The following is a 15,584-nucleotide window of genomic DNA, read 5'->3' on the forward strand; positions in this document are numbered from 1 at the left end:
CACTACCAAATCAGACATTGATGACCTATCCTGAGGTAAAATTTCCCACCGTACTCGCGCTGACGTCACATAGGTGAAGTGAGTTAATTGGCTGTGAACTCACAGGACCTGTCTGACAGCACCGTGAGCAGGAGAACTTTCTCACGCTCTGGGTGCCGTCAGACAGGTAATAGGCGTTCACATGGAGACACTGGGCACTCGCTGCTCAGTGTCTCTGCTAGATGACAGGCTGTATGGTCAAATCATGCAACCATGCAGCCTGCCATCTAGATGTAGCAGAGCTGAACCAGTCGTGGGACAAATGGATTATCTTCTCTGTGGAAAGGTGAGGAATATTGTTGTTTGTTTTTTAACTCTTTTGCAGATGACAATGGCATTGGGGGAATGGGCGAGGTGGTAAGTATGGTTTAATTAAGATTTATTAAAAGGAGTCGGTGTCATTCTTTCAATTGAAGGACTTTTTTCTGTGTGTGTGTGTCTGTGTTTTTATACAATGTGACTATGGGGTTAGTAATGGGAGCGTCTTATAGACGCATCTTCATTACTAACCTTACTATCTTCGGGGCTTGATATCACCAGATAATACAAAGGTGACATCAACCCCACAACTATCACCCCACTTGCCACCGCTACAGGGCAAGTGGGAAAAGCGAGGCTACGTGCCAGAAACAGCACATCTTAGAGATGCACCTTTTCTGAGGCGGCTGAGAGCTGATGTTTTTAGCCTGGGGGGAAGAAGTATCCATGACCCCTATCTAGGCTATTAATATCAGCCAAAGCTGTCTGCATAGCCTTTGCTGGTAATTAATTATAGGGGGACCCAACGTCATTTTTTTTAGGGTCCCCCATGTTAATAGCTAGTAAAGGCTAAGTATACAGTTGTGAGCTGATATTAACAGCCTGGAAGCTCCATGGGTATTACCCCCTTCTTCCCAGGCTATAAGCATTGGGCCCCAGCCATCGGCTTTCCCTCTGCTGGTTAAGAAAATTAAGCGGGAGCCCACGCCATTTTTCTGAAAAATAATCTTTTATTAATAATTTTATTATTTATCTTGTACTAATCGTGTATGTCACAGACATCTGTATATCTACCTATTCTATGTGTATATACTGTATGTAATCCATCTCTTCTATCCTGTCGGTTCCTGCTGTGATTTTACACTACGCGGCTGCAGAATTACCGGCTTTCCGTCTATGTATGTAATATAAATACATATATACAGATATATGTGTGTGTCACTGACATCTATATATCTATATATTCTATTGGTATATATCTATTCTAACCTGTCACTCTGTGAATTTACTGTACACCGCACATGAATTGCCGGCTTTTCAAAGGACACCGGTGCGTAAAAATCAGACAGCACTCGCATGGTCTGAGTGCTGAGAGATATTTTTCTCGCACCCATAGGCTTGCATTGGCCGAGTCTCGGTGACAATTGCCGCATGCTGCGATTTTACACGCACGTCGAATACGCCTAAGAAAATAAACAGTGATGTGAGCTGCCCCATAGATTAGCACTGGGTCCAGTGCTATGTGTCATTTTCTCGCATAGCAGTTGCCGAATTCTACGGTAGTGTGACACCGGCCTTATGTTCACCTCCGATGCCTGCGCTGTTCCAGCTATGTCTCTCCCGGGGATCACGCGACATTATCATATGCCGCAGGGATTATTATTAGTGATGAGCGAGTTTACTCGTTGCTCGGGTTTTCCAGAGCACGCTCGGGTGACCTCTGAGTATTTATGACTGCTCGGAGATTTAGTTTTTGTTGATGCAGCTACATGATTTACAGCTACTAGACAGCTTGATTACATGTGGGGATTCCCTAGCAACCAGGCAACCCCCACATGTACTCAGGCTGGCTAGTAGCTGGAAATCGTTCAGCTGCCGCCTTTAAAACTAAATCTCCGAGCAGTCATAAATACTCGGAGACCACCCGAGCGTGCTCAGGAAAACCCGAGCAACGAGTACTCGCTCATCACTAATTATTATGTCATGCAATCCCAGGAAAATCTGGCACTGCTAGAAAGGCGCTGCTACTGGAGGTGAGTATAAGTGATATTATGTTACTGGAGAATAATATAGGGATTGAGAAGGTTGTTTGTCCGAGTAGCAAAAAACCCTTTAAAGTTGCGGCTTTAAAAAAAAAAAAGATGGAAACAGCGGCAGTCTTGAATCCATAATAGGACGGACACCTACGTGATGACTATGGTGGGCTTCATTTGGGTTCTGTCATGTCGGTTCCAAAATCGATGTAAACACAACTGTACAGGTACTGATAGGAAACACTGACCAAATATATGCCTGCGTGAGAATGACTGCGTGTTGTGGCTGATAACAGAGTACAGTAGAGCACACCGGACTGCACAGCAGATAAGGCTCGGTTCACACCCGTGTTGGAGTCCTTGCTTGCAGCACCCGTTGCAGATTTTGCTCAAAACACCGGACAAAATTATTAAAACCCCAATTGATCCCTATTACAGTCAATGGGGTCTGTCTGTCGCTGTTGGTATTTGTCATTTCGTAATTCCATGATAATTTTGTTATTACCCCTCTAATTTAAACAAAAAAGTAACTGACCGAAAATCCAGCAATCTCCTTCCCCCAATGCTCCGGCACCCCGACACCCTGCTCTGCACTGGTATTGGATATCAGCATGTGCCAGTCACCTGATCCTTGCAGCCAATCACGTGTCTTTGCGGTGTATGCATGTGACTGGTTGCAGCGGTCAGGCGACTGATGGACGGATGTCATCACTTCCATAGAAACGGCCGTCCCAGAGCATCAGGAATTGATGCTATAAGTAATGCTCAATTCATTAACTGTCTCAACTTTTGGCCAAATTAAAAAAAAAAGTCCTAGAAAATCCCTTAAATCATTAGATTAGATTATGCAAATGTAAGTGAAAGTAAATCACATCTACACCTTTACGCCAGAAATGTAAGATATTAACAGTTCACCACAAGTTCCAGAATGCCCTGAGCTCCCACAGCAGATCTTTATACCCAATAACCCCCCATTACTACGTGACCACCCCAAAAACTTACCAAGAACCATTCAAGTGTCCCTCTGCCACAAGAGGCCGCACTGACTGTAACTTCTGAGTCTCCAGCACCGGCGCTGCTGCTGCTCACTCACTGCATCAGTTTTGGACTCCAGTAAAATGGCCGTCACCCAAGCTTTACGTCATACAGTGCAGGACATTCCCGTGCTCCAGTAATCTAACAAATATTTCCCTTTAATTTCAGACTACGTTTCGTTTACTTCCTGAACCGGCCGTCCCAAGTGCCAGAAAGGGGGGAAGTGTTTATCCAGACCAGTGTTACCCTAATGACAACATGACGTGCGTGGTAATAGCGGCTCACACGTCACACGCAGGAGACTGTGAGGTTTCTCAATGTGACGATACTGGGGGGTAAAGGTTTTCTTATTACATCCTGAATCTCTTTTCTTTAAACACCCCTATTATAAAGTGGTACGGTCCTGAGGGACACAGTTCTCAAAACACACATTTCTGATACTTGTCAGTAAGGCTACTTTCACACTAGCGTTAACTGCAATCCGTCACAATGCGTCGTTTTGCAGAAAAAAACGCATCCTGCAAAAGTGCTTGCAGGATGCGTTTTTTCCCCATAGACTTGTAATGACGACGCATTGCGACGGATTGCCACACGTCGCATCCGTCGTGAGACGGATGCGTCGTGCTTTGGCGGACCGTCGGGAGCAAAAAACGCTACATGTAACGTTTTTTGCTCCTGACGGACCGCTTTTTCCGACCGCGCATGCGCAGCCGGAACTCCGCCCCCCACCTCACAATGGGGCAGCGGATGCGCCGGAGAAATGCATCCGCTGCCTCCGTTGTGCAGTGCGTTAAACGCTAGCGTCAGAATCTCTCCCCGACGCATTGCGACGGGGAGATTCCGACGCTAGTGTGAAAGTAGCCTAAGTGAGGAAGCAGGAGCAGCAGCTCGAGAGACGCTGGTCACATCACATACACACTGCTCCACTAACATGGCCGCCATCCCCCCTACTACTAACATTCAGCCACACACTGTGATCAGCATCATGTTCCTCAGCTCTTCCCAATAGTCGCTGGCGACATCAGAAATGCCACCATATTGCTTCATACGTGCCCATTCTTCATCTGCCCAGGAGAAAAGTCCTTGTAAATTTACCTCACAACTTTTACACATATGATAGAAGGACACAGTTTTAAGTATCGCACCCATGAGCAAATTCTATCAGTCAGTACCCTAACCTCACCCGGTCCGGTGTATGCGCCCAACCTAAAGTATTCTAGTAAAGCCTATGAGTGTTTTCGCACAGTATGTGACCACTGTCATGTCCCCAACATTCACCCCCACCCCTACATTATAATGTCCAGACAGGACCCACACACTGTCATGCAGACCCCCCAGCCCAGAATAATAGGCCCTATAGCTCCTACCACACAGTACAATGACATAACATCTGTACTCCACACACAGCATGATGCCCCCACTGTGTCTTCCACACAGTATGGTGTCCCCATGTAACACCCCAGGGTCCTGGTTGTTACAGTGGCTGTTATGAAAGGCAATTCAGAATCACAATGGACATGGAGGTCAGAGCACATACAGTGATCTGACAATAACCCAAAATAATAGAACGAGCTCTGAGACGTGGGAACTTTGCAGACCGCAATCCCTAATCCTATCAAACCACACTAAAGGTAGCCGTGGAGCGCTCCTGACCAGAACCTAGGCGCCTCGTCACAGCCTGAGAAACTAGCTAGTCCTGAAGATAGAAAAATAAGCCTACCTTGCCTCAGAGAAATTCCCCAAAGGAAAAGGCAGCCCCCCCACATATAATGACTGTGAGTAAGATGAAAACACAAACATAGAGATGAAACAGATTTAGCAAAGTGAGGCCCGACTAGCTGAACAGAACGAGGATAGGGAAGATAACTTTGCGGTCAGCACAAAAACCTATAAATAACCACGCAGAGGGGACAAAAAGACCCTCCGCACCGACTAACGGTACGGAGGTGGTCCCTCTGCGTCTCAGAGCTTCCAGCAGGCGAGAAAAACCAATAAAGCAAGCTGGACAGAAAAATAGCAACAAAATAACATAAGCAAAACTTAGCTTTGCAGAGCAGCAGGCCATAGGAATGATCCAGGGAAAAAACAAGTCCTACACTGGAACATTGACAGGAAGCATGGATCAAAGCATCAGGTGGAGTTAAGTAGAGAAGAAGCTAACGAGCTCACCAGATCACCTGAGGGAGGAAACTCAGAAGCTGCAGTACCACTTTCCTCCACAAACGGAAGATCCCAGAGAGAATCAGCCGAAGTACCACTTGTGACCACAGGAGTGAACTCTGCCACAGAATTCACAACAGTACCCCCCCCCCCTTGAGGAGGGGTCACCGAACCCTCACCAGAGCCCCCAGGCCGACCAGGATGAGCCACATGAAAGGCACGAACAAGATCGGGAGCATGGACATCAGAGGCAAAAACCCAGGAATTATCTTCCTGAGCATAACCCTTCCATTTAACCAGATACTGGAGTTTCCGTCTTGAAACACGAGAATCCAAAATCTTCTCCAAAATATACTCCAATTCCCCCTCCACCAAAACCGGGGCAGGAGGCTCAACAGATGGAACCATAGGTGCCACGTATCTCCGCAACAATGACCTATGGAATACGTTATGTATGGAAAAAGAATCTGGAAGGGTCAGACGAAAAGACACAGGATTAAGAACCTCAGAAATCCTATACGGACCAATAAACGAGGTTTAAACTTAGGAGAGGAAACCTTCATAGGAATATGACGGGAAGATAACCAAACCAGATCCCCAACACGAAGTCGGGGACCCACACGGCGTCTGCGATTAGCGAAAAGTTGAGCCTTCTCCTGGGACAAGGTCAAATTGTCCACTACCTGAGTCCAAATCTGCTGCAACCTGTCCGCCACAGTATCCACACCAGGACAGTCCGAAGACTCAACCTGTCCAGAAGAGAAACGAGGATGGAACCCAGAATTGCAGAAAAACGGTGAAACCAAGGTAGCCGAGCTGGCCCGATTATTAAGGGCGAACTCAGCCAAAGGCAAAAAGGACACCCAGTCATCCTGATCAGCAGAAACAAAGCACCTCAGATATGTTTCCAAGGTCTGATTGGTTCGCTCGGTCTGGCCATTAGTCTGAGGATGGAAAGCCGAGGAAAAAGACAAGTCAATGCCCATCCTACCACAAAAGGCTCGCCAAAACCTCGAAACAAACTGGGAACCTCTGTCAGAAACAATATTCTCTGGAATGCCATGCAAACGAACCACATGCTGGAAGAACAAAGGCACCAAATCAAGCAGATAGATGAAGCTGCAACCCATAATGAGGTCCTGGTTATGGGGGACTTTAACTACCCGGATATTAACTGGGAAACAGAAACCTGTGAAACCCATAAAGGCAACAGGTTTCTGCTAATAACCAAGAAAAATTATCTTTCACAATTGGTGCAGAATCCAACCAGAGGAGCAGCACTTTTAGACCTAATACTATCTAATAGACCTGACAGAATAACAAATCTGCAGGTGGTCGGGCATTTAGGAAATAGCGACCACAATATTGTGCAGTTTCACCTGTCTTTCACTAGGGGGACTTGTCAGGGAGTCACAAAAACATTGAACTTTAGGAAGGCAAAGTTTGAACAGCTTAGAGATGCCCTTAATCTGGTAGACTGGGACAATATCCTCAGAAATAAGAATACAGATAATAAATGGGAAATGTTTAAGAACATCCTAAATAGGCAGTGTAAGCGGTTTATACCTTGTGGGAATAAAAGGACTAGAAATAGGAAAAACCCAATGTGGCTAAACAAAGAAGTAAGACAGGCAATTAACAGTAAAAAGAAAGCATTTGCACTACTAAAGCAGGATGGCACCATTGAAGCTCTAAAAAACTATAGGGAGAAAAATACTTTATCTAAAAAACTAATTAAAGCTGCCAAAAAGGAAACAGAGAAGCACATTGCTAAGGAGAGTAAAACTAATCCCAAACTGTTCTTCAACTATATCAATAGTAAAAGAATAAAAACTGAAAATGTAGGCCCATTAAAAAATAGTGAGGAAAGAATGGTTGTAGATGACGAGGAAAAAGCTAACATATTAAACACCTTCTTCTCCACGGTATTCACGGTGGAAAATGAAATGCTAGGTGAAATCCCAAGAAACAATGAAAACCCTATATTAAGGGTCACCAATCTAACCCAAGAAGAGGTGCGAAACCGGCTAAATAAGATTAAAATAGATAAATCTCCGGGTCCGGATGGCATACACCCACGAGTACTAAGAGAACTAAGTAATGTAATAGATAAACCATTATTTCTTATTTTTAGTGACTCTATAGCGACAGGGTCTGTTCCGCAGGACTGGCGCATAGCAAATGTGGTGCCAATATTCAAAAAGGGCTCTAAAAGTGAACCTGGAAATTATAGGCCAGTAAGTCTAACCTCTATTGTTGGTAAAATATTTGAAGGGTTTCTAAGGGATGTTATTCTGGATTATCTCAATGAGAATAACTGTTTAACTCCATATCAGCATGGGTTTATGAGAAATCGCTCCTGTCAAACCAATCTAATCAGTTTTTATGAAGAGGTAAGCTATAGGCTGGACCACGGTGAGTCATTGGACGTGGTATATCTCGATTTTTCCAAAGCGTTTGATACCGTGCCGCACAAGAGGTTGGTACACAAAATGAGAATGCTTGGTCTGGGGGAACATGTGTGTAAATGGGTTAGTAACTGGCTTAGTGATAGAAAGCAGAGGGTGGTTATAAATGGTATAGTCTCTAACTGGGTCGCTGTGACCAGTGGGGTACCGCAGGGGTCAGTATTGGGACCTGTTCTCTTCAACATATTCATTAATGATCTGGTAAAAGGTTTACACAGTAAAATATCGATATTTGCAGATGATACAAAACTATGTAAAGCAGTTAATACAAGAGAAGATAGTATTCTGCTACAGATGGATCTGGATAAGTTGGAAACTTGGGCTGAAAGGTGGCAGATGAGGTTTAACAATGATAAATGTAAGGTTATACACATGGGAAGAGGGAATCAATATCACCATTACACACTGAACGGGAAACCACTGGGTAAATCTGACAGGGAGAAGGACTTGGGGATCCTAGTTAATGATAAACTTACCTGGAGCAGCCAGTGCCAGGCAGCAGCTGCCAAGGCAAACAGGATCATGGGGTGCATTAAAAGAGGTCTGGATACACATGATGAGAGCATTATACTGCCTCTGTACAAATCCCTAGTTAGACCGCACATGGAGTACTGTGTCCAGTTTTGGGCACCGGTGCTCAGGAAGGATATAATGGAACTTGAGAGAGTACAAAGGAGGGCAACAAAATTAATAAAGGGGATGGGAGAACTACAATACCCAGATAGATTAGCGAAATTAGGATTATTTAGTCTAGAAAAAAGACGACTGAGGGGCGATCTAATAACCATGTATAAGTATATAAGGGGACAATACAAATATCTCGCTGAGGATCTGTTTATACCAAGGAAGGTGACGGGCACAAGGGGGCATTCTTTGCGTCTGGAGGAGAGAAGGTTTTTCCACCAACATAGAAGAGGATTCTTTACTGTTAGGGCAGTGAGAATCTGGAATTGCTTGCCTGAGGAGGTGGTGATGGCGAACTCAGTCGAGGGGTTCAAGAGAGGCCTGGATGTCTTCCTGGAGCAGAACAATATTGTATCATACAATTATTAGGTTCTGTAGAAGGACGTAGATCTGGGTATTTATTATGATGGAATATAGGCTGAACTGGATGGACAAATGTCTTTTTTCGGCCTTACTAACTATGTTACTATGTTACTAAATCAGAGGAGGAAGGCAATTTAGACAAGGGTACCAGATGGACCATCTTAGAAAAGCGATCACAGACCACCCAAATGACTGACATCTTTTGAGAAACGGGAAGGTCAGAAATAAAATCCATAGAGATATGTGTCCAAGGCCTCTTCGGGACCGGCAAGGGCAAAAGCAACCCACTGGCACGAGAACAGCAGGGCTTAGCCCGAGCACAAATCCCACAGGACTGCACAAAAGTAAGCACATCCCGCGACAGAGAGGGCCACCAAAAGGATCTAGCCACTAACTCTCTGGTACCAAAGATTCCAGGATGACCAGCCAACACCGAACAATGAAGTTCAGAGATAACTCTATTCGTCCACCTATCAGGGACAAACAGTTTCTCCGCTGGGCAACGATCAGGTTTATTAGCCTGAAATTTTTGCAGCACCCGCCGCAAATCAGGGGAGATGGCAGACACAATTACTCCTTCCTTGAGGATGCCCACCGGCTCAGACAAACCCGGAGAGTCGGGTACAAAACTCCTAGACAGAGCATCCGCCTTCACATTTTTAGAGCCCGGAAGGTACGAAATCACAAAGTCAAAACGGGCAAAAAACAACTACCAACGAGCTTGTCTAGGATTCAAGCGCTTGGCAGACTCGAGATAAGTCAAGTTCCTATGATCAGTCAATACCACCACGCGATGCTTAGCTCCTTCAAGCCAATGACGCCACTCCTCGAATGCCCACTTCATGGCCAGCAACTCTCGGTTGCCCACATCATAATTTCGCTCAGCAGGCGAAAACTTCCTGGAAAAGAAAGCGCATGGTTTCATCACTGAGCAACCAGAACCTCTCTGTGACAAAACAGCCCCTGCTCCAATCTCAGAAGCATCAACCTCGACCTGGAACGGAAGAGAAACATCTGGTTGACACAACACAGGGGCAGAAGAAAAACGACGCTTCAACTCTTGAAAAGCTTCCACAGCAGCAGAAGACCAATTGACCACATCAGCACCCTTCTTGGTCAAATCGGTCAATGGTTTAGCAATACTAAAAAAATTGCAGATGAAGCGACGATAAAAATTAGCAAAGCCCAGGAACTTTTGCAGACTTTTCAGAGATGTCGGCTGAGTCCAATCATGGATGGCTTGGACCTTAACAGGATCCATCTCGATAGTAGAAGGGGAAAAGATGAACCCCAAAAATGAAACCTTCTGCACACCAAAGAGACACTTTGATCCCTTCACAAACAAAGAATTAGCACGCAGGACCTGAAAAACCGTTCTGACCTGCTTCACATGAGACTCCCAATCATCCGAGAAGATCAAAATGTCATCCAAGTACACAATCTGGAATTTATCCAGGTACTCTCGGAAGATGTCATGCATAAAGGACTGAAACACTGATGGAGCATTGGCAAGTCCGAACGGCATCACGAGATACTCAAAATGACCCTCGGGCGTATTAAATGCAGTTTTCCATTCATCGCCTTGCTTAATTCGCACCAGATTATACGCACCACGAAGATCTATCTTTGTGAACCAACTAGCCCCCTTAATCCGAGCAAACAGATCAGATAACAATGGCAAGGGGTACTGAAGTTTAACCGTGATCTTATTAAGAAGGCGGTAATCTATACAAGGTCTCAGCGAACCATCCTTCTTGGCTACAAAAAAGAACCCTGCTCCTAATGGCGACGATGACGGGCGAATATGCCCCTTCTCCAGGGATTCCTTCACATAACTGCGCATAGCGGTGTGCTCAGGCACGGACAAATTAAACAATCGACCTTTTGGGAATTTACTACCAGGAATCAAATTGATAGCACAATCACAATCCCTATGCGGAGGTAGGGTATTGGACTTGGGCTCATCAAATACATCCCGGTAATCAGACAAGAACTTTGGGACCTCAGAAGGGGTGGATGACGAAATTGACAGAAATGGAACATCACCATGTACCCCCTGACAACCCCAGCTGGACACCGACATGGATTTCCAATCTAATACTGGATTATGGGCTTGTAGCCATGGCAACCCCAACACGACTACATCATGCAGATTATGCAACACCAGAAAGCGAATAACCTCCTGATGTGCAGGAGCCATGCACATGGTCAGCTGGGTCCAGTATTGAGGCTTATTCTTGGCCAAAGGCGTAGCATCAATTCCTCTCAATGGAATAGGACACTGCAAGGGCTCCAAGAAAAACCCACAATGCTTAGCATATTCCAAGTCCATCAAATTCAGGGCAGCGCCCGAATCCACAAATGCCATGACAGAATACGATGACAAAGAGCAGATCAAGGTAACGGACAGAAGAAATTTTGACTGTACAGTACCAATGGTGGCAGACCTAGCGAACCGCTTAGTGCGCTTAGGACAATAAGAGATAGCATGAGTGGAATCACCACAGTAGAAACACAGACCATTCAGACGTCTATGTTCTTGCCGTTCAACTCTGGTCAAGGTCCTATCACACTGCATAGGCTCAGGTTTAAGCTCAGGTAATACCGCCAAATGGTGCACAGATTTACGCTCACGCAAGCGTCGACCGATCTGAATGGCCAAAGACATAGACTCATTCAAACCAGCAGGCATAGGAAATCCCACCATGACATCCTTAAGGGCTTCAGAGAGACCCTTTCTGAATATTGCTGCCAGCGCAGATTCATTCCATTGAGTGAGCACTGACCACTTTCTAAATTTCTGACAATATACCTCTATCTCATCCTGAGCCTGACAAAGAGCCAGCAAATTTTTTTCTGCCTGATCCAATGAATTAGGCTCATCGTACAGCAACCCAAGCGCCAGGAAAAACGCATCGATATTACTCAATGCAGGATCTCCTGACGCAAGAGAAAACGCCCAGTCCTGAGGGTCGCCGCGCAAAAAAGAAATGACGATCCTAACCTGTTGAATTGGGTCACCAGAAGAGCGAGGTTTCAAAGCCAGAAATAGTTTACAATTATTTTTTAAACTCAGAAATTTAGTTCTATCTCCAAAAAACAAATCTGGAATAGGAATTCTCGGTTCTAGCAAAGAATTCTGAACCACAAAATCTTGAATATTTTGAACTCTTGCCGTGAGCTGATCCACACATGAAGACAGACCTTTAATGTCCATTGCTACACCTGTGTCCTGAACCACCCAAATGTCTAGGGGAAAAAAAGACAAAACACAGTGCAAAGAAAAAAAAATGGTCTCAGAACTTCTTTTTTCCCTCTATTGAGAATCATTAGCACTTTTGTCTTCCTGTACTGTTATGAAAGGCAATTCAGAATCACAATGGACATGGAGGTCAGAGCACATACAGTGATCTGACAATAACCCAAAATAATAGAACGAGCTCTGAGACGTGGGAACTCTGCAGACCGCAATCCCTAATCCTATCAAACCACACTAAAGGTAGCCGTGGAGCGCTCCTGACCAGAACCTAGGCGCCTCGTCACAGCCTGAGAAACTAGCTAGTCCTGAAGATAGAAAAATAAGCCTACCTTGCCTCAGAGAAATTCCCCAAAGGAAAAGGCAGCCCCCCACATATAATGACTGTGAGTAAGATGAAAACACAAACATAGAGATGAAACAGATTTAGCAAAGTGAGGCCCGACTAGCTGAACAGAACGAGGATAGGGAAGATAACTTTGCGGTCAGCACAAAAACCTATAAATAACCACGCAGAGGGGACAAAAAGACCCTCCGCACCGACTAACGGTACGGAGGTGGTCCCTCTGCGTCTCAGAGCTTCCAGCAGGCGAGAAAAACCAATAAAGCAAGCTGGACAGAAAAATAACAACAAAATAACATAAGCAAAACTTAGCTTTGCAGAGCAGCAGGCCACAGGAATGATCCAGGGAAAAAACAAGTCCTACACTGGAACATTGACAGGAAGCATGGATCAAAGCATCAGGTGGAGTTAAGTAGAGAAGAAGCTAACGAGCTCACCAGATCACCTGAGGGAGGAAACTCAGAAGCTGCAGTACCACTTTCCTCCACAAACGGAAGATCCCAGAGAGAATCAGCCGAAGTACCACTTGTGACCACAGGAGTGAACTCTGCCACAGAATTCACAACAAGTGGCATTGCTTTCCTCACGGGGAAAGTGATGTCATGCTTGGAAGCAAGGGAAATTCTTTTATCAGGTAAACACAAGCATGCAACATGTTCACACTCGAGGCCAGAAGGGGGAGCTCTGATCCAGCTTATGGGTGGCTCCCCTATATATATTCTGATCTGGAGGGAAAGTAGTCAGGTTGTGAGAGGACAGTGAAGCAGAAAGATGTGCTAAGAAGGAGCTCCCTGTCAGAGGGGGCTAGACAGAGATTGCTAAAGGGGAGCTTGTCGAGAAACATCAGCTTAAGCGTAATTGGTAAGAGAGGAGTGCAGCTGAGCAGACATGGGAGACTGAGGGGCAGTGCAGCCACGAAGGTACTGCAGCTCCTGGACAGAGATAACACAGAAAGAAGGCCAGCTTGTAGTGAGCGTGGAGGAGAGCGAAGTACAGGAGAGTGAGAACTGGGGAGAATAGCTGCGATTGAGCGCAGATACCGGTAGCCGGACGACTGAGGTTGTGTCGACTCCAAGAAGCACAGCAGAAACCGGCAGGACAGCTGGACTACACGTCACCTGTCCGCCCTAATACCTGGAGACACCGTGGCGCATAGAGCCCGGGTTGTAATAGAGGCCCTGTAAAAAGGCTTGAGCCACCTGTCATACGGGTAAGGCTTCTTTCACATTTCCGTCGGTACCGGGCCGTCATGAAGCGTCGGCGCAACGTACCGACGGAAGTGTGTGCTTTCACATTTCTGTCAGACTGCAGTGTGAGGAAAGATCGTGAGAGCGATATTTCCTGCTGGGCATGCGCAATCTGAAACACTGGATGCGACGTACAGAAAAACGATCCCTTGAACGCAACCAGTGCACGACGGACGCAACGTGTGGCGATACGTCGAGATCCGTCGGCAATACAAGTCTATGGGAAAAATCGTATCCTGCGGGCAAATTTGCAGGATGAGTTTTTTCCCAAAACTACGCATTGTGATGGATTAAAAAAAACGGAAATGTGAAAGTAGCCTTAGTGTCCTACCCTTTAAGGAGGATAGAGACAGAACAGTGAGGACCTGGACAGAAGCCACAGGCAACAAGGGACTACACCACAACCACAGCGCTGGTAGGAAGGCTTCTAACTCCACCTGGTAGAGGGGACTCTGAACTCGCTTCCAAGCCGGCCGGACCCTGCCTGTACCTGTGATCTGGTGCCCTGGACTGTGGCTGCCTGAAGTCTTCAGTAAACCAGGTAAAGAGACTGCAAACCTGTGTCCTCCGTGTCTTACTGCACCATTCACCATCTTCATCTACACACCGGGAGCCCTGGGGACCCAGCTTCACCTCTTCACCTGTGGGAAGCCATACCATCTCAGCTGCCATAACACCACCCCAGAGGACCCCTTTAAGCAGCGTCGGTCACCTCTGACCGACAACCACAGGTGGCGTCACAAACAACCTTTATTCTCAAAACCCCTTTAAAGACTTTACCCTTTTACATGGGCGCCCAGGGCCACGGACCGGGTCGCACTGCCGTCACACATCCCTTTAAGTACAGGACCCGGTACCGAGTGCCCTGCTGCCCTGGCGTGGGTTCCACCCTCAGCTCCCTAAATACAGTATGATGTGCCCCATAGCTCTTTACACACAGTGTCATGTCCCCCACAGCCCACTATATACAGTTTGGCAGCGTTCACAGCCCCCTATGCCTATGGAGTCTATAAGTTCTCCCCATGTTTCTGTGGGTTTCCTCCAGGTTCTCCGGTTTCCTCCCACACTCCAAACACATACTGATAGGGATTCTAGATTGTGAGCCCCAATGGGGACAGTGGTGATAATGTCTGTAAAGCGCTGGGGAATTAATGGAGTAAAATAAAAAAATAAAAATAACTGCTGCAGATCCACTCCTATTCATATGAATAAAGGCAGGTGTGCAGTACCTCACTGCGGCCACTATGCAGATGAGGGAGCTGTGCTGTTCCGCACTGCAACTGATCACAGCTGATCGGCGGGGATTCCCGCTGTCACACCCCCATACTGATGACCTATCCTAATGATAGGCCGTCAGTATTAAAGCACCGGACAACCCCTTTACCGAATTAAAGAGAACCTGTCATGTTAAGCATGGTGTGCAAACTGCCAGCAGAATGGTACAGAACAGGCGGAGGTAAGAATTCAATTTATGGAGAATGATTCATGACTTGTATTTCTTGCTAACACTGGTCGTTCTTAGTGATTTTACAGCCTGCACTTTGAGAGTCAGTCAACGGATAGGACCGCCTACTGGACTCCTAATCACAAAAGTGGCAATGCTGAAATTATGCTGAATCTTTCTTTAGAAAACTATATATTAATCTGTTCAGCTCGTCCTTCTCTACAACAATAATGGTTGTAGGGGGACATACAACATGCAGGTTCCCCTACAACCATTATTCAAGTTAAATATTACACACAGGCGCAATATATTATTATGTACGTCATGTAATACATGCAATTAATAACAATTAATAATGATCATATTGGATGATAATATATGTACGGTATATAATATATACTGATTCTAAGATTTAATATTACAGATAAAATGGAAATGCTTGAAAATTGAATCATAAAGAAATGGAGTTATTTTGCCCAGAAACCATGTGGCTCCAGACACCGAAAACTGAGCTCTACATAAACATAAGAAAA

The 15,584-nt window shown here is 45.7% G+C and overlaps 1 protein-coding gene across 1 annotated transcript in view; it reads right to left on the minus strand.

Annotated features, from left to right (window-relative positions):
• The window catches only part of CPQ (carboxypeptidase Q), a 649,160-nt gene extending 645,967 nt beyond the window's left edge, over positions 1-3,193 (minus strand). The window contains exon 1 of the mRNA XM_069731668.1: positions 3,054-3,193. The gene's annotated coding sequence lies outside the window, so the exon portion shown is untranslated. The remainder of the gene's footprint in view (positions 1-3,053) is intronic.
• Positions 3,194-15,584: the final 12,391 nt, after the last annotated feature.

The sequence above is a fragment of the Ranitomeya imitator genome, chromosome 6 (genome assembly GCF_032444005.1).
Source record: "Ranitomeya imitator isolate aRanImi1 chromosome 6, aRanImi1.pri, whole genome shotgun sequence".
NCBI classification, from domain to species: domain Eukaryota; kingdom Metazoa; phylum Chordata; class Amphibia; order Anura; family Dendrobatidae; genus Ranitomeya; species Ranitomeya imitator.